Genomic DNA, 13,555 nt, shown 5'->3' on the forward strand with positions numbered 1-13,555 from the left:
TGCACCGCCTGTCATTCGTTTGGTTCGTGCGGCCTCCGACACTCGCGGGAGACGCACCTTGTTATTGTTGTCCGTCGCAGGGATTGCGCGCGGCCGGGCGGCGGGTGGACTGCGCGGGGTGTGGCAGTGTCCTGCTGGACCGAGAGAAGCGTTCTCACCTGCCTGACACGCGTCGCGCTTCTAGATATTTGCGTAATTCGCACGGTGCATAATCGGCTGTCACCTTCCGTCCCGACTTGTCCCGACTTTGCTCGACTGCCGCTCGCTGCCGCTCGGGTCGCGGTCCATATGACAGCACAAGCACGAGGAACATCTGCGAGATGGGCGCGGGCCGAACCGGCGTGTCCGAGGCGACGTGTGCGGCCGTTCGGAGCTACCAGAGCAGCTCTGTGCCGCGCCGTGCCGTGGAAAGGTGCGAAAACATGCACACAAGACACAGGCTTTTCGACAAAGTATCCATCTCTTGTAGCGACGAAAGGTAAATTTTTGTTTACAAATTTGCCGTTGTGCACTGCTACAAAACAATATGCCCTGACGTATTTCACAACATTTCTGTCACTTCATACTGTTTTGTTATTTCCAGAGACTCTTTGCAAGTCTTCCTTGGCGCACTCTTTTCAAACTGAGTTCCTTAATATCGTATCTTACGATAGTTTAAAATCAGTATGGAAGCATCTTTGTCGCATGAGAAAGGTAGCATGAAAAAACGGCTGGCAGGGGTAGCGACAAGAAAGCAAGAAATGAAGACAGCCAGAGTTCCCAGGCGGTCGCCGATCCGAATATAAACGTTGTTGCTTATCTTCGGTGGTCGGACGGGAACAGGTTTTTTTTAATGTAGTTAGTTTTTGGAATTTAGCGCTCCTACAAAACAGTAGGCTCTGACGCATTTCAAGAGCACATCTGTCGATTCGCAGTGTTTCGTTATTTTCAACGAGTTCCTAGCACTCTTCCTCCGCGCATTCTTGTACAAACTGAGTTCATTACTGTAATTTCGCATCTTACGTTTAATACAGTAGTTTAAAATGCTTGTGGAAGCATCTTCGTCGCACCTGAGAGTTTGTATGAAAAGAGGGCTGGCAGGTGTAGTGCCATAAAATTTAAAAGAAGAGAGGGAGCCAACAGCACCCGGTGTTCCCAGGCGGTCACCCATCCAAGTACTAACCGGGCCCGATGTTGCTTAACTTCGGTGATCGGACGAGAACCGGTGTATTCAACATGGTATGGCCGTTGGCGTCCTTATACTGTAGCCGCACGGCACAAGAAGGCTTCGCCTCTCCTCCCAATACACGCAATCGCCATTTTCGGTGGCACATTTGACGCAAAGCACGTCCTTCCACCTCGAAGGCGACGCGCAGTGCGGCGCGCCGCCACGTGGGTCAGACGCACAACACAGCTGCTCGTTGCACCGCCTGTCATTCGTTTGGTTCGTGCGGCCTCCGACACTCGCGGGAGACGCACCTTGTTATTGTTGTCCGTCGCAGGGATTGCGCGCGGCCGGGCGGCGGGTGGACTGCGCGGGGTGTGGCAGTGTCCTGCTGGACCGAGAGAAGCGTTCTCACCTGCCTGACACGCGTCGCGCTTCTAGATATTTGCGTAATTCGCACGGTGCATAATCGGCTGTCACCTTCCGTCCCGACTTGTCCCGACTTTGCTCGACTGCCGCTCGCTGCCGCTCGGGTCGCGGTCCATGTGACAGCACAAGCACGAGGAACATCTGCGAGATGGGCGCGGGCCGAACCGGCGTGTCCGAGGCCACGTGTGCGGCCGTTCGGAGCTACCAGAGCAGCTCTGTGCCGCGCCGTGCCGTGGAAAGGTGCGAAAACATGCACACAAGACACAGGCTTTTCGACAAAGTATCCATCTCTTGTAGCGACGAAAGGTAAATTTTTGTTTACAAATTTGCCGTTGTGCACTGCTACAAAACAATATGCCCTGACGTATTTCACAACATTTCTGTCACTTCATACTGTTTTGTTATTTCCAGAGACTCTTTGCAAGTCTTCCTTGGCGCACTCTTTTCAAACTGAGTTCCTTAATATCGTATCTTACGATAGTTTAAAATCAGTATGGAAGCATCTTTGTCACATGAGAAAGGTAGCATGAAAAAACGGCTGGCAGGGGTAGCGACAAGAAAGCAAGAAATGAAGACAGCCAGAGTTCCCAGGCGGTCGCCGATCCGAATATAAACGTTGTTGCTTATCTTCGGTGGTCGGACGGGAACAGGTTTTTTTTAATGTAGTTAGTTTTTGGAATTTAGCGCTCCTACAAAACAGTAGGCTCTGACGCATTTCAAGAGCACATCTGTCGATTCGCAGTGTTTCGTTATTTTCAACGAGTTCCTAGCACTCTTCCTCCGCGCATTCTTGTACAAACTGAGTTCATTACTGTAATTTCGCATCTTACGTTTAATACAGTAGTTTAAAATGCTTGTGGAAGCATCTTCGTCGCACCTGAGAGTTTGTATGAAAAGAGGGCTGGCAGGTGTAGTGCCATAAAATTTAAAAGAAGAGAGGGAGCCAACAGCACCCGGTGTTCCCAGGCGGTCACCCATCCAAGTACTAACCGGGCCCGATGTTGCTTAACTTCGGTGATCGGACGAGAACCGGTGTATTCAACATGGTATGGCCGTTGGCGTCCTTATACTGTAGCCGCACGGCACAAGAAGGCTTCGCCTCTCCTCCCAATACACGCAATCGCCATTTTCGGTGGCACATTTGACGCAAAGCACGTCCTTCCACCTCGAAGGCGACGCGCAGTGCGGCGCGCCGCCACGTGGGTCAGACGCACAACACAGCTGCTCGTTGCACCGCCTGTCATTCGTTTGGTTCGTGCGGCCTCCGACACTCGCGGGAGACGCACCTTGTTATTGTTGTCCGTCGCAGGGATTGCGCGCGGCCGGGCGGCGGGTGGACTGCGCGGGGTGTGGCAGTGTCCTGCTGGACCGAGAGAAGCGTTCTCACCTGCCTGACACGCGTCGCGCTTCTAGATATTTGCGTAATTCGCACGGTGCATAATCGGCTGTCACCTTCCGTCCCGACTTGTCCCGACTTTGCTCGACTGCCGCTCGCTGCCGCTCGGGTCGCGGTCCATGTGACAGCACAAGCACGAGGAACATCTGCGAGATGGGCGCGGGCCGAACCGGCGTGTCCGAGGCGACGTGTGCGGCCGTTCGGAGCTACCAGAGCAGCTCTGTGCCGCGCCGTGCCGTGGAAAGGTGCGAAAACATGCACACAAGACACAGGCTTTTCGACAAAGTATCCATCTCTTGTAGCGACGAAAGGTAAATTTTTGTTTACAAATTTGCCGTTGTGCACTGCTACAAAACAATATGCCCTGACGTATTTCACAACATTTCTGTCACTTCATACTGTTTTGTTATTTCCAGAGACTCTTTGCAAGTCTTCCTTGGCGCACTCTTTTCAAACTGAGTTCCTTAATATCGTATCTTACGATAGTTTAAAATCAGTATGGAAGCATCTTTGTCACATGAGAAAGGTAGCATGAAAAAACGGCTGGCAGGGGTAGCGACAAGAAAGCAAGAAATGAAGACAGCCAGAGTTCCCAGGCGGTCGCCGATCCGAATATAAACGTTGTTGCTTATCTTCGGTGGTCGGACGGGAACAGGTTTTTTTTAATGTAGTTAGTTTTTGGAATTTAGCGCTCCTACAAAACAGTAGGCTCTGACGCATTTCAAGAGCACATCTGTCGATTCGCAGTGTTTCGTTATTTTCAACGAGTTCCTAGCACTCTTCCTCCGCGCATTCTTGTACAAACTGAGTTCATTACTGTAATTTCGCATCTTACGTTTAATACAGTAGTTTAAAATGCTTGTGGAAGCATCTTCGTCGCACCTGAGAGTTTGTATGAAAAGAGGGCTGGCAGGTGTAGTGCCATAAAATTTAAAAGAAGAGAGGGAGCCAACAGCACCCGGTGTTCCCAGGCGGTCACCCATCCAAGTACTAACCGGGCCCGATGTTGCTTAACTTCGGTGATCGGACGAGAACCGGTGTATTCAACATGGTATGGCCGTTGGCGTCCTTATACTGTAGCCGCACGGCACAAGAAGGCTTCGCCTCTCCTCCCAATACACGCAATCGCCATTTTCGGTGGCACATTTGACGCAAAGCACGTCCTTCCACCTCGAAGGCGACGCGCAGTGCGGCGCGCCGCCACGTGGGTCAGACGCACAACACAGCTGCTCGTTGCACCGCCTGTCATTCGTTTGGTTCGTGCGGCCTCCGACACTCGCGGGAGACGCACCTTGTTATTGTTGTCCGTCGCAGGGATTGCGCGCGGCCGGGCGGCGGGTGGACTGCGCGGGGTGTGGCAGTGTCCTGCTGGACCGAGAGAAGCGTTCTCACCTGCCTGACACGCGTCGCGCTTCTAGATATTTGCGTAATTCGCACGGTGCATAATCGGCTGTCACCTTCCGTCCCGACTTGTCCCGACTTTGCTCGACTGCCGCTCGCTGCCGCTCGGGTCGCGGTCCATATGACAGCACAAGCACGAGGAACATCTGCGAGATGGGCGCGGGCCGAACCGGCGTGTCCGAGGCGACGTGTGCGGCCGTTCGGAGCTACCAGAGCAGCTCTGTGCCGCGCCGTGCCGTGGAAAGGTGCGAAAACATGCACACAAGACACAGGCTTTTCGACAAAGTATCCATCTCTTGTAGCGACGAAAGGTAAATTTTTGTTTACAAATTTGCCGTTGTGCACTGCTACAAAACAATATGCCCTGACGTATTTCACAACATTTCTGTCACTTCATACTGTTTTGTTATTTCCAGAGACTCTTTGCAAGTCTTCCTTGGCGCACTCTTTTCAAACTGAGTTCCTTAATATCGTATCTTACGATAGTTTAAAATCAGTATGGAAGCATCTTTGTCGCATGAGAAAGGTAGCATGAAAAAACGGCTGGCAGGGGTAGCGACAAGAAAGCAAGAAATGAAGACAGCCAGAGTTCCCAGGCGGTCGCCGATCCGAATATAAACGTTGTTGCTTATCTTCGGTGGTCGGACGGGAACAGGTTTTTTTTAATGTAGTTAGTTTTTGGAATTTAGCGCTCCTACAAAACAGTAGGCTCTGACGCATTTCAAGAGCACATCTGTCGATTCGCAGTGTTTCGTTATTTTCAACGAGTTCCTAGCACTCTTCCTCCGCGCATTCTTGTACAAACTGAGTTCATTACTGTAATTTCGCATCTTACGTTTAATACAGTAGTTTAAAATGCTTGTGGAAGCATCTTCGTCGCACCTGAGAGTTTGTATGAAAAGAGGGCTGGCAGGTGTAGTGCCATAAAATTTAAAAGAAGAGAGGGAGCCAACAGCACCCGGTGTTCCCAGGCGGTCACCCATCCAAGTACTAACCGGGCCCGATGTTGCTTAACTTCGGTGATCGGACGAGAACCGGTGTATTCAACATGGTATGGCCGTTGGCGTCCTTATACTGTAGCCGCACGGCACAAGAAGGCTTCGCCTCTCCTCCCAATACACGCAATCGCCATTTTCGGTGGCACATTTGACGCAAAGCACGTCCTTCCACCTCGAAGGCGACGCGCAGTGCGGCGCGCCGCCACGTGGGTCAGACGCACAACACAGCTGCTCGTTGCACCGCCTGTCATTCGTTTGGTTCGTGCGGCCTCCGACACTCGCGGGAGGCGCACCTTGTTATTGTTGTCCGTCGCAGGGATTGCGCGCGGCCGGGCGGCGGGTGGACTGCGCGGGGTGTGGCAGTGTCCTGCTGGACCGAGAGAAGCGTTCTCACCTGCCTGACACGCGTCGCGCTTCTAGATATTTGCGTAATTCGCACGGTGCATAATCGGCTGTCACCTTCCGTCCCGACTTGTCCCGACTTTGCTCGACTGCCGCTCGCTGCCGCTCGGGTCGCGGTCCATGTGACAGCACAAGCACGAGGAACATCTGCGAGATGGGCGCGGGCCGAACCGGCGTGTCCGAGGCCACGTGTGCGGCCGTTCGGAGCTACCAGAGCAGCTCTGTGCCGCGCCGTGCCGTGGAAAGGTGCGAAAACATGCACACAAGACACAGGCTTTTCGACAAAGTATCCATCTCTTGTAGCGACGAAAGGTAAATTTTTGTTTACAAATTTGCCGTTGTGCACTGCTACAAAACAATATGCCCTGACGTATTTCACAACATTTCTGTCACTTCATACTGTTTTGTTATTTCCAGAGACTCTTTGCAAGTCTTCCTTGGCGCACTCTTTTCAAACTGAGTTCCTTAATATCGTATCTTACGATAGTTTAAAATCAGTATGGAAGCATCTTTGTCACATGAGAAAGGTAGCATGAAAAAACGGCTGGCAGGGGTAGCGACAAGAAAGCAAGAAATGAAGACAGCCAGAGTTCCCAGGCGGTCGCCGATCCGAATATAAACGTTGTTGCTTATCTTCGGTGGTCGGACGGGAACAGGTTTTTTTTAATGTAGTTAGTTTTTGGAATTTAGCGCTCCTACAAAACAGTAGGCTCTGACGCATTTCAAGAGCACATCTGTCGATTCGCAGTGTTTCGTTATTTTCAACGAGTTCCTAGCACTCTTCCTCCGCGCATTCTTGTACAAACTGAGTTCATTACTGTAATTTCGCATCTTACGTTTAATACAGTAGTTTAAAATGCTTGTGGAAGCATCTTCGTCGCACCTGAGAGTTTGTATGAAAAGAGGGCTGGCAGGTGTAGTGCCATAAAATTTAAAAGAAGAGAGGGAGCCAACAGCACCCGGTGTTCCCAGGCGGTCACCCATCCAAGTACTAACCGGGCCCGATGTTGCTTAACTTCGGTGATCGGACGAGAACCGGTGTATTCAACATGGTATGGCCGTTGGCGTCCTTATACTGTAGCCGCACGGCACAAGAAGGCTTCGCCTCTCCTCCCAATACACGCAATCGCCATTTTCGGTGGCACATTTGACGCAAAGCACGTCCTTCCACCTCGAAGGCGACGCGCAGTGCGGCGCGCCGCCACGTGGGTCAGACGCACAACACAGCTGCTCGTTGCACCGCCTGTCATTCGTTTGGTTCGTGCGGCCTCCGACACTCGCGGGAGACGCACCTTGTTATTGTTGTCCGTCGTAGGGATTGCGCGCGGCCGGGCGGCGGGTGGACTGCGCGGGGTGTGGCAGTGTCCTGCTGGACCGAGAGAAGCGTTCTCACCTGCCTGACACGCGTCGCGCTTCTAGATATTTGCGTAATTCGCACGGTGCATAATCGGCTGTCACCTTCCGTCCCGACTTGTCCCGACTTTGCTCGACTGCCGCTCGCTGCCGCTCGGGTCGCGGTCCATATGACAGCACAAGCACGAGGAACATCTGCGAGATGGGCGCGGGCCGAACCGGCGTGTCCGAGGCGACGTGTGCGGCCGTTCGGAGCTACCAGAGCAGCTCTGTGCCGCGCCGTGCCGTGGAAAGGTGCGAAAACATGCACACAAGACACAGGCTTTTCGACAAAGTATCCATCTCTTGTAGCGACGAAAGGTAAATTTTTGTTTACAAATTTGCCGTTGTGCACTGCTACAAAACAATATGCCCTGACGTATTTCACAACATTTCTGTCACTTCATACTGTTTTGTTATTTCCAGAGACTCTTTGCAAGTCTTCCTTGGCGCACTCTTTTCAAACTGAGTTCCTTAATATCGTATCTTACGATAGTTTAAAATCAGTATGGAAGCATCTTTGTCGCATGAGAAAGGTAGCATGAAAAAACGGCTGGCAGGGGTAGCGACAAGAAAGCAAGAAATGAAGACAGCCAGAGTTCCCAGGCGGTCGCCGATCCGAATATAAACGTTGTTGCTTATCTTCGGTGGTCGGACGGGAACAGGTTTTTTTTAATGTAGTTAGTTTTTGGAATTTAGCGCTCCTACAAAACAGTAGGCTCTGACGCATTTCAAGAGCACATCTGTCGATTCGCAGTGTTTCGTTATTTTCAACGAGTTCCTAGCACTCTTCCTCCGCGCATTCTTGTACAAACTGAGTTCATTACTGTAATTTCGCATCTTACGTTTAATACAGTAGTTTAAAATGCTTGTGGAAGCATCTTCGTCGCACCTGAGAGTTTGTATGAAAAGAGGGCTGGCAGGTGTAGTGACATAAAATTTAAAAGAAGAGAGGGAGCCAACAGCACCCGGTGTTCCCAGGCGGTCACCCATCCAAGTACTAACCGGGCCCGATGTTGCTTAACTTCGGTGATCGGACGAGAACCGGTGTATTCAACATGGTATGGCCGTTGGCGTCCTTATACTGTAGCCGCACGGCACAAGAAGGCTTCGCCTCTCCTCCCAATACACGCAATCGCCATTTTCGGTGGCACATTTGACGCAAAGCACGTCCTTCCACCTCGAAGGCGACGCGCAGTGCGGCGCGCCGCCACGTGGGTCAGACGCACAACACAGCTGCTCGTTGCACCGCCTGTCATTCGTTTGGTTCGTGCGGCCTCCGACACTCGCGGGAGACGCACCTTGTTATTGTTGTCCGTCGCAGGGATTGCGCGCGGCCGGGCGGCGGGTGGACTGCGCGGGGTGTGGCAGTGTCCTGCTGGACCGAGAGAAGCGTTCTCACCTGCCTGACACGCGTCGCGCTTCTAGATATTTGCGTAATTCGCACGGTGCATAATCGGCTGTCACCTTCCGTCCCGACTTGTCCCGACTTTGCTCGACTGCCGCTCGCTGCCGCTCGGGTCGCGGTCCATATGACAGCACAAGCACAAGGAACATCTGCGAGATGGGCGCGGGCCGAACCGGCGTGTCCGAGGCGACGTGTGCGGCCGTTCGGAGCTACCAGAGCAGCTCTGTGCCGCGCCGTGCCGTGGAAAGGTGCGAAAACATGCACACAAGACACAGGCTTTTCGACAAAGTATCCATCTCTTGTAGCGACGAAAGGTAAATTTTTGTTTACAAATTTGCCGTTGTGCACTGCTACAAAACAATATGCCCTGACGTATTTCACAACATTTCTGTCACTTCATACTGTTTTGTTATTTCCAGAGACTCTTTGCAAGTCTTCCTTGGCGCACTCTTTTCAAACTGAGTTCCTTAATATCGTATCTTACGATAGTTTAAAATCAGTATGGAAGCATCTTTGTCACATGAGAAAGGTAGCATGAAAAAACGGCTGGCAGGGGTAGCGACAAGAAAGCAAGAAATGAAGACAGCCAGAGTTCCCAGGCGGTCGCCGATCCGAATATAAACGTTGTTGCTTATCTTCGGTGGTCGGACGGGAACAGGTTTTTTTTAATGTAGTTAGTTTTTGGAATTTAGCGCTCCTACAAAACAGTAGGCTCTGACGCATTTCAAGAGCACATCTGTCGATTCGCAGTGTTTCGTTATTTTCAACGAGTTCCTAGCACTCTTCCTCCGCGCATTCTTGTACAAACTGAGTTCATTACTGTAATTTCGCATCTTACGTTTAATACAGTAGTTTAAAATGCTTGTGGAAGCATCTTCGTCGCACCTGAGAGTTTGTATGAAAAGAGGGCTGGCAGGTGTAGTGCCATAAAATTTAAAAGAAGAGAGGGAGCCAACAGCACCCGGTGTTCCCAGGCGGTCACCCATCCAAGTACTAACCGGGCCCGATGTTGCTTAACTTCGGTGATCGGACGAGAACCGGTGTATTCAACATGGTATTGCCGTTGGCGTCCTTATACTGTAGCCGCACGGCACAAGAAGGCTTCGCCTCTCCTCCCAATACACGCAATCGCCATTTTCGGTGGCACATTTGACGCAAAGCACGTCCTTCCACCTCGAAGGCGACGCGCAGTGCGGCGCGCCGCCACGTGGGTCAGACGCACAACACAGCTGCTCGTTGCACCGCCTGTCATTCGTTTGGTTCGTGCGGCCTCCGACACTCGCGGGAGACGCACCTTGTTATTGTTGTCCGTCGCAGGGATTGCGCGCGGCCGGGCGGCGGGTGGACTGCGCGGGGTGTGGCAGTGTCCTGCTGGACCGAGAGAAGCGTTCTCACCTGCCTGACACGCGTCGCGCTTCTAGATATTTGCGTAATTCGCACGGTGCATAATCGGCTGTCACCTTCCGTCCCGACTTGTCCCGACTTTGCTCGACTGCCGCTCGCTGCCGCTCGGGTCGCGGTCCATATGACAGCACAAGCACGAGGAACATCTGCGAGATGGGCGCGGGCCGAACCGGCGTGTCCGAGGCGACGTGTGCGGCCGTTCGGAGCTACCAGAGCAGCTCTGTGCCGCGCCGTGCCGTGGAAAGGTGCGAAAACATGCACACAAGACACAGGCTTTTCGACAAAGTATCCATCTCTTGTAGCGACGAAAGGTAAATTTTTGTTTACAAATTTGCCGTTGTGCACTGCTACAAAACAATATGCCCTGACGTATTTCACAACATTTCTGTCACTTCATACTGTTTTGTTATTTCCAGAGACTCTTTGCAAGTCTTCCTTGGCGCACTCTTTTCAAACTGAGTTCCTTAATATCGTATCTTACGATAGTTTAAAATCAGTATGGAAGCATCTTTGTCGCATGAGAAAGGTAGCATGAAAAAACGGCTGGCAGGGGTAGCGACAAGAAAGCAAGAAATGAAGACAGCCAGAGTTCCCAGGCGGTCGCCGATCCGAATATAAACGTTGTTGCTTATCTTCGGTGGTCGGACGGGAACAGGTTTTTTTTAATGTAGTTAGTTTTTGGAATTTAGCGCTCCTACAAAACAGTAGGCTCTGACGCATTTCAAGAGCACATCTGTCGATTCGCAGTGTTTCGTTATTTTCAACGAGTTCCTAGCACTCTTCCTCCGCGCATTCTTGTACAAACTGAGTTCATTACTGTAATTTCGCATCTTACGTTTAATACAGTAGTTTAAAATGCTTGTGGAAGCATCTTCGTCGCACCTGAGAGTTTGTATGAAAAGAGGGCTGGCAGGTGTAGTGACATAAAATTTAAAAGAAGAGAGGGAGCCAACAGCACCCGGTGTTCCCAGGCGGTCACCCATCCAAGTACTAACCGGGCCCGATGTTGCTTAACTTCGGTGATCGGACGAGAACCGGTGTATTCAACATGGTATGGCCGTTGGCGTCCTTATACTGTAGCCGCACGGCACAAGAAGGCTTCGCCTCTCCTCCCAATACACGCAATCGCCATTTTCGGTGGCACATTTGACGCAAAGCACGTCCTTCCACCTCGAAGGCGACGCGCAGTGCGGCGCGCCGCCACGTGGGTCAGACGCACAACACAGCTGCTCGTTGCACCGCCTGTCATTCGTTTGGTTCGTGCGGCCTCCGACACTCGCGGGAGACGCACCTTGTTATTGTTGTCCGTCGCAGGGATTGCGCGCGGCCGGGCGGCGGGTGGACTGCGCGGGGTGTGGCAGTGTCCTGCTGGACCGAGAGAAGCGTTCTCACCTGCCTGACACGCGTCGCGCTTCTAGATATTTGCGTAATTCGCACGGTGCATAATCGGCTGTCACCTTCCGTCCCGACTTGTCCCGACTTTGCTCGACTGCCGCTCGCTGCCGCTCGGGTCGCGGTCCATATGACAGCACAAGCACGAGGAACATCTGCGAGATGGGCGCGGGCCGAACCGGCGTGTCCGAGGCGACGTGTGCGGCCGTTCGGAGCTACCAGAGCAGCTCTGTGCCGCGCCGTGCCGTGGAAAGGTGCGAAAACATGCACACAAGACACAGGCTTTTCGACAAAGTATCCATCTCTTGTAGCGACGAAAGGTAAATTTTTGTTTACAAATTTGCCGTTGTGCACTGCTACAAAACAATATGCCCTGACGTATTTCACAACATTTCTGTCACTTCATACTGTTTTGTTATTTCCAGAGACTCTTTGCAAGTCTTCCTTGGCGCACTCTTTTCAAACTGAGTTCCTTAATATCGTATCTTACGATAGTTTAAAATCAGTATGGAAGCATCTTTGTCACATGAGAAAGGTAGCATGAAAAAACGGCTGGCAGGGGTAGCGACAAGAAAGCAAGAAATGAAGACAGCCAGAGTTCCCAGGCGGTCGCCGATCCGAATATAAACGTTGTTGCTTATCTTCGGTGGTCGGACGGGAACAGGTTTTTTTTAATGTAGTTAGTTTTTGGAATTTAGCGCTCCTACAAAACAGTAGGCTCTGACGCATTTCAAGAGCACATCTGTCGATTCGCAGTGTTTCGTTATTTTCAACGAGTTCCTAGCACTCTTCCTCCGCGCATTCTTGTACAAACTGAGTTCATTACTGTAATTTCGCATCTTACGTTTAATACAGTAGTTTAAAATGCTTGTGGAAGCATCTTCGTCGCACCTGAGAGTTTGTATGAAAAGAGGGCTGGCAGGTGTAGTGCCATAAAATTTAAAAGAAGAGAGGGAGCCAACAGCACCCGGTGTTCCCAGGCGGTCACCCATCCAAGTACTAACCGGGCCCGATGTTGCTTAACTTCGGTGATCGGACGAGAACCGGTGTATTCAACATGGTATGGCCGTTGGCGTCCTTATACTGTAGCCGCACGGCACAAGAAGGCTTCGCCTCTCCTCCCAATACACGCAATCGCCATTTTCGGTGGCACATTTGACGCAAAGCACGTCCTTCCACCTCGAAGGCGACGCGCAGTGCGGCGCGCCGCCACGTGGGTCAGACGCACAACACAGCTGCTCGTTGCACCGCCTGTCATTCGTTTGGTTCGTGCGGCCTCCGACACTCGCGGGAGACGCACCTTGTTATTGTTGTCCGTCGCAGGGATTGCGCGCGGCCGGGCGGCGGGTGGACTGCGCGGGGTGTGGCAGTGTCCTGCTGGACCGAGAGAAGCGTTCTCACCTGCCTGACACGCGTCGCGCTTCTAGATATTTGCGTAATTCGCACGGTGCATAATCGGCTGTCACCTTCCGTCCCGACTTGTCCCGACTTTGCTCGACTGCCGCTCGCTGCCGCTCGGGTCGCGGTCCATATGACAGCACAAGCACGAGGAACATCTGCGAGATGGGCGCGGGCCGAACCGGCGTGTCCGAGGCGACGTGTGCGGCCGTTCGGAGCTACCAGAGCAGCTCTGTGCCGCGCCGTGCCGTGGAAAGGTGCGAAAACATGCACACAAGACACAGGCTTTTCGACAAAGTATCCATCTCTTGTAGCGACGAAAGGTAAATTTTTGTTTACAAATTTGCCGTTGTGCACTGCTACAAAACAATATGCCCTGACGTATTTCACAACATTTCTGTCACTTCATACTGTTTTGTTATTTCCAGAGACTCTTTGCAAGTCTTCCTTGGCGCACTCTTTTCAAACTGAGTTCCTTAATATCGTATCTTACGATAGTTTAAAATCAGTATGGAAGCATCTTTGTCGCATGAGAAAGGTAGCATGAAAAAACGGCTGGCAGGGGTAGCGACAAGAAAGCAAGAAATGAAGACAGCCAGAGTTCCCAGGCGGTCGCCGATCCGAATATAAACGTTGTTGCTTATCTTCGGTGGTCGGACGGGAACAGGTTTTTTTTAATGTAGTTAGTTTTTGGAATTTAGCGCTCCTACAAAACAGTAGGCTCTGACGCATTTCAAGAGCACATCTGTCGATTCGCAGTGTTTCGTTATTTTCAACGAGTTCCTAGCACT

At 51.8% G+C, this 13,555-nt stretch overlaps 9 non-coding genes across 9 annotated transcripts; all 9 read right to left on the bottom strand.

Moving 5' to 3' along the window:
* Positions 1 to 1,113: 1,113 nt before the first annotated feature.
* LOC126313838 (5S ribosomal RNA) lies at positions 1,114 to 1,232 on the bottom strand. The gene has a single exon (XR_007555449.1). It is a non-coding gene; the product is annotated as a 5S ribosomal RNA (ribosomal RNA).
* A 1,282-nt stretch (positions 1,233 to 2,514) lies between these two features.
* Positions 2,515 to 2,633, bottom strand: LOC126313839 (5S ribosomal RNA). The gene has a single exon (XR_007555450.1). It is a non-coding gene; the product is annotated as a 5S ribosomal RNA (ribosomal RNA).
* A 1,282-nt stretch (positions 2,634 to 3,915) lies between these two features.
* Positions 3,916 to 4,034, bottom strand: LOC126313840 (5S ribosomal RNA). The gene has a single exon (XR_007555451.1). It is a non-coding gene; the product is annotated as a 5S ribosomal RNA (ribosomal RNA).
* Positions 4,035 to 5,316: 1,282 nt separating this feature from the next.
* On the bottom strand, positions 5,317 to 5,435 carry LOC126313843 (5S ribosomal RNA). The gene has a single exon (XR_007555453.1). It is a non-coding gene; the product is annotated as a 5S ribosomal RNA (ribosomal RNA).
* Positions 5,436 to 6,717: 1,282 nt separating this feature from the next.
* Positions 6,718 to 6,836, bottom strand: LOC126313844 (5S ribosomal RNA). Its single transcript, XR_007555454.1, has one exon. It is a non-coding gene; the product is annotated as a 5S ribosomal RNA (ribosomal RNA).
* Positions 6,837 to 8,118: 1,282 nt separating this feature from the next.
* On the bottom strand, positions 8,119 to 8,237 carry LOC126313845 (5S ribosomal RNA). The gene has a single exon (XR_007555455.1). It is a non-coding gene; the product is annotated as a 5S ribosomal RNA (ribosomal RNA).
* Positions 8,238 to 9,519: 1,282 nt separating this feature from the next.
* Positions 9,520 to 9,638, bottom strand: LOC126313893 (5S ribosomal RNA). The gene has a single exon (XR_007555498.1). It is a non-coding gene; the product is annotated as a 5S ribosomal RNA (ribosomal RNA).
* Positions 9,639 to 10,920: 1,282 nt separating this feature from the next.
* LOC126313846 (5S ribosomal RNA) lies at positions 10,921 to 11,039 on the bottom strand. Its single transcript, XR_007555456.1, has one exon. It is a non-coding gene; the product is annotated as a 5S ribosomal RNA (ribosomal RNA).
* A 1,282-nt stretch (positions 11,040 to 12,321) lies between these two features.
* LOC126313847 (5S ribosomal RNA) lies at positions 12,322 to 12,440 on the bottom strand. Its single transcript, XR_007555457.1, has one exon. It is a non-coding gene; the product is annotated as a 5S ribosomal RNA (ribosomal RNA).
* Positions 12,441 to 13,555: the final 1,115 nt, after the last annotated feature.

Source organism: Schistocerca gregaria, unplaced genomic scaffold (genome assembly GCF_023897955.1).
Source record: "Schistocerca gregaria isolate iqSchGreg1 unplaced genomic scaffold, iqSchGreg1.2 ptg000507l, whole genome shotgun sequence".
In the NCBI taxonomy this organism is placed as follows: Eukaryota; Metazoa; Arthropoda; class Insecta; order Orthoptera; family Acrididae; genus Schistocerca; species Schistocerca gregaria.